The sequence below is a fragment of the Somniosus microcephalus genome, chromosome 8, assembly GCF_052327205.1.
Source record: "Somniosus microcephalus isolate GS21.2 chromosome 8, FLI_Smic_1.0, whole genome shotgun sequence".
Taxonomy (NCBI): Eukaryota; Metazoa; Chordata; class Chondrichthyes; order Squaliformes; family Somniosidae; genus Somniosus; species Somniosus microcephalus.
In genome coordinates this window covers 163,042,488-163,049,032 of record NC_140994.1, presented here as the reverse complement: position 1 = coordinate 163,049,032, position 6,545 = coordinate 163,042,488, and the positions used below count along the sequence as shown (strand labels likewise).

Here is a 6,545-nt window from a genome sequence, read left to right as displayed (position 1 = left end):
ATCCTTGGGTCCTCATTAGTTACTTTCTAGTTGCATTCCTCACTTTTGATTTATATGTGCCTTACATCTTAGATTGTGAGTTGTCCATTTCATGAATAAAAAAATCAGCCAATCAAATGCAAGAGTGAAATAAGTTTGCATAAGTTATGCAGTGTGACACAGGAAGTGTGATGGAAAAACTGATATAGCGTTTTAATTGTTTATACTTACTCTACCATCACTTTTTTTTTTAAATGTCACCAAGGTTTGTAGCAAAGTGTAATTCAAAATGAAGGCCAGTACAACTTAATCTCCTCAAACTGTATTCACTGACTTGCGAGAAGAATTGTTTAGAATTTTAAAGCTAGCTCTGCAGATGAAGGAAAATGTGTTGATTGGAAAACTAGAATGTGCTGAAGTGGGTGTTCTGTACACGGGAATGTTTTGAAAATAATTTCAAACACCTTATGAGTTCCGTAATTCATAATTTATCTTTATTTATATTTGTCAAATTAAGGTTACACATACTGAGTGCGTTCTCCCAAATATAATTCAGAAGTGTCCATTTTCCCACAGTGATCCAGAGGCTTCTATGAACTCCCAGATTCAGTTGTCTTCTTGTTAAACAGCTGCCAAGCCTTGCCCCCAAGAACAGTATTTCCAGGAATCCCCTTATCAGTACAGAAGGGATTCCTGGGAAAACTGGACCCTGAGGAGAAGGTCAGTGGAAGATCGGAAGGGAAGGCCTGTGGAGAAACAAAACATTCTCAAGAGAAACACTGTGCTGCATTCCGTTTCTCATTACCTGTAGAACAGAAAATCTGGAAATATATAAACAAAATTGACTTAAGCTGGATGGAGATCTTAATGTTTAGCCATATAAAAGCCATGCTTTAGCATTTGTGTAAAATATTTTAGCGATTTTGGGATCATTGCTAAGAAAGCATTTATTTATGAATGGAAACTCCAGGACTGGTCAAATATATACTCCCCACTGAAACATGGTATGAGATGTACTGCGTTCTTTACAGGGAATGTTTTCTAAGGCTTCATTCCTGGCATGGAGCCTTACTTGATGGGAGCGTGGGTCAAAGAATCGGGTGTGAAGGTGACTCCCTATTAAAATGAATTAGAGAGAGATTGGGAGTAGCGTGAATCGTACATGCTGACTTCCATACCCAGTTCTCTGACTGGCACTCCCGTTGAGTGAAGCCAGGAGGCTTGCCTCACAAAATTTACCTTTATATCCCTAAAACATAAAGGGGAAATGCTAGAAATGCACAGCAGCAAGTCAATCAACATCTGAAAGAGAAAGATATGTCAATATTCTGGATTCTTATAAATACTGTGATGAAATATTCATCATCATCACTGCCTGTGACTGAGATCAGTTTCAGTGTCATTTCCCTTCCCCCAGACCTCATTGTATTGTGTACTGGAATGTGCTGTATTGTATACTGGAATGTGCTGTGTGTAGGGCTCCGCCCATACCTGGCCCCGTTTGTAGGCTGGCTCAGTCCGGCCTCAGTCTCCAGAAGGAAGACATCACTCTCTTTTACGTGTTACGTTCTAAGTTAATAAAAGCCTTGTTTTTGTTCTGCTAACTTCGAGTCTCGGAATTATTGAGGCACATCAAATACTTTCACCCAAAATGTTAATCAGTCTTTTTCTTTCAGATGCTGACTAAGTTGCTTCACACTTCCAGCAATCTCTGCTTTTATTTCAGATTTACAACATTTACAGCTTTCCCTTTTATCTCCACCATGTTTGTTTACCCTGGAATTGCAGGCAGGCATTTAATCGCCAGTTTTGTACGATACGAGTAGGAACATATTTGACCTGAATAGTAATTACTTTGAAATTAAGTTTGCTTTATAAATTCTGATGTCATATGGTTCACAAGTTATAGATTTGAATTTGATCATTTCCTTAGCACAAAGTAAGCAAAACAACTATTACAGGATTTTATTTTTAATCTTATATTTCACATGTAGGTGATTGAATTTTCAGAGGGGAACAACCTGTTATTAATGTTCATGATTATTCTACTTTAATTTTACTCCATTCAAATGGGGAAACTATCTCCTTGATTTTTTTAATAAATCAGAACAATTCTTTCTTAAACTCATTTTTTTTCTTTTCTCGCTTTAAGAAACAGTACAAAGTGCATTACTGGGAAAAAAATAATGTGTGTGCTTTGCAATTATACTGAGATTACTTTGAATTTTGAGTTCACAGTTTGATTCATGGAATGCATGGAATGAGGCCAGGAAGTGGATTGGGAGTTGCCTCCTTAGAAAGGGGAGCCTTTATACTTGAGGATGTGCTCCAAGCAACTCTACCCATCAACTACTTGATATCTCTCAGTGATGCTCCTGATTGGTTAAGAATCCTGCAGTAAGGCTTAAATTCTGAAATATTGCAGCTGTGACACCATCAATTAAAGAGATGAAAGATATGCAATACAGTGATACTGTGGGAAGAATAACATTCAGGATTGATTGCTGCAGATTGCCAGTCTCCTATGACAATAGTGAGTGACATCCTTTTCAAGTTAAACAGGCTGGCTGTTTTCAGAATGCAATCATAATATTCGCTCATAGGGCATAATATATTGCATTCATGTTCTTTGTACTTTAATAGCTGTGCCAGTAAAATATACAGTGCGATCTCATTCCTGCAAATTCTTCTTTGCAAATTTCTTCTTGTAGCAAATATTTTCTCTGGTCCCAGCAGAAGCTCAATTATGAACAGGAAAAGAGCTGGAACCATGGGAAGATGACCCCCTGATAAAGAATATTTTGCATGTTCCCATGGGTTTGTACTAATGAAGTCTGACTATAGTTTGGACATATTTATTTTAATGAGTTTGTATATGACCAAAAAAAGGGGCACTTCTTCCTTAGCACACACAGTTCTAAAAAACCCAGTCTGAGGACTTTTAGAAGCTTACAATCAAAAGAATACATTGCTCATAACAACAGAAAATGCTGGAAAAACTCAGCAGGTCAGGCAACATCCGTGGAGAGAAATTTGAGTTGACGTTTCGGGTCGAACCCTTCTTCAAAACTGGAAAGAAAAGAAAATAGATCGAAGGCAGGGCTGCGATCCGACAAAAGAAGTGAAAGAAACAAAAGAATTAAACGAGACAATAAAAGGTATAAAAGCTAGATGAGATGGTAATAGGCTGAGATTAGGTGTGAAGTGTACTGGCAGGGCAAGAGATAGCTGCCAGGTGTGAGAGAGAAACAAAAGGAAAGGGGGGGGGGGAAAGGAGTGGAAAAACTACAAGAAAAAATGTAATAGGGACTGAGGTTATGATCTGAAATTGTTGAACTCGATATTGAGTCCAGAAGGCTGCAGAGTGCCTAATCGGAAGATGAGGTGCTGTTCCTCGAGTTTACGTTGAGCTTCCGTGGAACAATACAAGAGGCCAAGGACGGTGAGGTCCGAGTGGGAATGGAGCGGTGAATTAAAATGACAGGCGACCGGAAGCTCGGGGTCACCCTTACGGACTGAACGGAGGTGTTCCGCAAAGCGGTCACCCAATCTGCGTTTGGTCTCCCCAATGTAGAGGAGATCACATCGTGAGCAGCGAATACAGTATACTAGATTGCGAGAAGTACAAGTAAATCACTGTTTCACCTGGAAGGGGTGTTTGGGGCCCTGGACAGTGGGAAGGGGGGAGGTATAGGGGCAGGTGTTACATCTCCTCCGCTTGCACGGGAAGGTGCCAGCCGAAGGGGAAGGGCTGTTTGGGGTGATAGAGGAGTGGACTAGGATGTCTCGGAGGGAGCGGTCCCTACGGAATGCTGAAAGGGGAGGGGAAGATACGTTTGGTGGTGGGATCACTTTGGAGGTAGCGGAAATGCCGGAGGATGATCCGTTGAATGTGGAGGCTGGTGGGGTGAAAGGTGAGGACAAGGGGAACCCTATAGTGGTTCCGGGAGGGAGGGGCAGGGGTGAGGGCATTGCTCATATCACCAAATTGTTTTTCTTTTTAAATACAATTTTCATTAAAGTTTATACATTTATTGACAATACTGTCCAAGCATAGTGATAGCTGTTTTTTTAATTACATAAAATTTATAAGAAAATTCTTTCAAAGGATTTTCGCTTTAAGTGTACCCTTTACTTTACCATTCAACAATAAAGACATTTGTGTCAAAACCTTTGGCTAAAGAAAAAAGTGGAAAACTGTACCAAGTGCACTTTATAAATGCCACAAAAACGTCTCTACAGAATGTTACCTTCATGCTATGTGGTGCTGTCCAGCTCTCTGTTCAAGGCCATTGTTGCAGTGTTCATCCTCCAGAGCTACAGTGCTTCATCTCAGACTCACAACTGACCAGAGATGCAGCACTGCACCTCTGGCTGATTCACAGGTGAGGCCTCCTGCTCCAATGCTCATTCTAGAGGCCCGCAATGGGGAAATTTAGGTCTTTAGTTGTTGAGTAAGATCACTGTTGAAAAAGATTCAGATGATGGGAGGAGAATTTTAAACCAAAATTAATTGCCGTCAGAATCTCCTGTTAGTATCAAGTTCCATTGAATATTATGGGGCCTGGCATTAACCGGTCTACAAGCCATCCAGCATTTACACTTTTGTTGAATAATTCTTATTTCTAAATACAGGTTTAGTGATCACAAAGATACAAATTTGTCCCTTTAAGTATAAAGAAAGAATGATTTACATTCTGTAACCGACACAAGACTGAGGGGGCTATTTTAGCCCTACTCGCCCAGCGGAAACCGGGCAGGTGGGCAGTTAAAATTGTCCAGGTCACTTACCGACCCTGGAGCTGGCGGCGTCCATTTTAACATATGCATGTCAGGTCTTGATGATGTCATTGGGACCTGACTGGAAATTTTACTGGCAGGGATGAGCAGGAGGAGGCAGTGAAGAGGCCCAAAAAGGAAAATTTAATTTTTTTTGCCTTTTCCTGTGGGACCATGAGAAACAGGAGCATTCCTCCGGGCCCCACAAGAAAATTGTTGGCTTCTGCTGCCACAATCATTCAGAAAACACAACCACAAAATATGAAGAAAATTCAATTTCGGGTGGGATACTTTCAGAGAAGATCTCTTCCTCGCTTATTTTTGATGCCAAACAATTTTATACAGTTAAATGGGTGATTTATCAAATTACTAAATAATCAACTTAATTCCCATGAAATTAAGATTTGTTTAATGAGAAAACTAATTTATGTTAATTTAAAAAAATGCCTGCTATGATTTAGCCAGACTGATAAATATCTCTTGTTGCTGCAGTTGACATAAGAGTTGGCTTTGTTTAAAAAGTGCTGTAGTAAATTCCCTTATTTGTCTAGCACTATGTGAAACACAGAATACTTGAAACAATGGCAGCATCTTGTCATTTACTTGCAATACTTTATAATTAAAATCAGTACCTGTGAAGAGAGCCTAGGCTCAATGTGTGATTCACTTACAGTGCAATCTGTTATGTGTAATATTATTTTTAAAACTCTGCTTCCTATTCAAAAGTAACCATGAAGGCAGATTGTGGAAAAATGAAGTTAGCTTTTAGCTGGATCCTTTTTCCCAGAGTTTCAAAATTGATGACCTTTTGAACTGGTGATGTGCGTTGGCTGCCCTCTTAGTTATTCCTGGCTCCTTGCCCATTAATGCATAGTCGTGGGTGGTCACACCTTTAAAAAAAAAGGGGAAAAAGTTTAAATTTCCACTCCTAATGAAATTAGGAAGAAAAAGTGCAGATTTAATTCGAGTTGTGCAAGGAAAATAATTAAGTTTGCTGTACTCATGGATTCAACTTATTCAACTTTACGCTAGTGTCAACACTGAGGTCAAATGTTCTACTTAAAACATCTGGGATTGAGTCACAAGAAGTCAGTAGAAAAGCCAGTTACATTTTATCCATGCATTAAAAGTAACCATACGTGAAACGGAGGTGAGATTAAATACTAATTTATGAAGAAATAAGTACAATGTGTTATAGTTTGTATTTCAGATCAAACCAATATTCCTGAATAATCAGTTCTATTTCTCAATCATTAACTAGTGTTCAAGTGACCACAAGTACAGAGGTAACCGAGACAGCCTCAGTTAACTAATCCAGCTATCACTACCCATTTTCACTTACACACTTACTTTATCCCTTTCACCTCCGATATAAATTCCTAGTTCTCTCCACTTACTGTCTTGCGGCAGCTTTTCCTTTCCATTCCCACACTCCTCCTGTGTCACAGAGTTTTTTGACTCACTGGGGCATGACACCAGTTTTCCCACATGTGGGATTTGGTATTTCTCCCAGGAGTTAGCTATTTTATGACTAGCTTTGCAGATAGTTTAGGTTGTGTCATTAACCCTTCAGGACCAATGTTTTCCATGCTCCTAGCTAAGTAGAAAGGGTGGTATTCTCCTGACTGTTGGCTACAGAGAAGAATTGTATCATTTATAGTGTGAGCTAGGTTTGATTATTTGTTTCCTGATTTGAAAATGGATTCAGACCCAAATAATATACTTTGCATCAATTGTTCCAGAGAGAATATCCAGTCACAGAAGACTGCACACAATATATGTCAGTG

The 6,545-nt window shown here is 39.4% G+C and overlaps 1 long non-coding RNA gene across 3 annotated transcripts in view; it reads right to left on the bottom strand.

Moving 5' to 3' along the window:
- Positions 1-451: 451 nt before the first annotated feature.
- LOC147113902 (uncharacterized) overlaps positions 452-6,545 on the bottom strand; it is a 37,407-nt gene continuing 31,313 nt past the window's right edge. For all 3 annotated transcript variants that reach the window (XR_015079303.1, XR_015079304.1, XR_015079305.1), the window contains one exon: positions 452-5,648. This is a non-coding gene — a long non-coding RNA (uncharacterized LOC147113902). The remainder of the gene's footprint in view (positions 5,649-6,545) is intronic.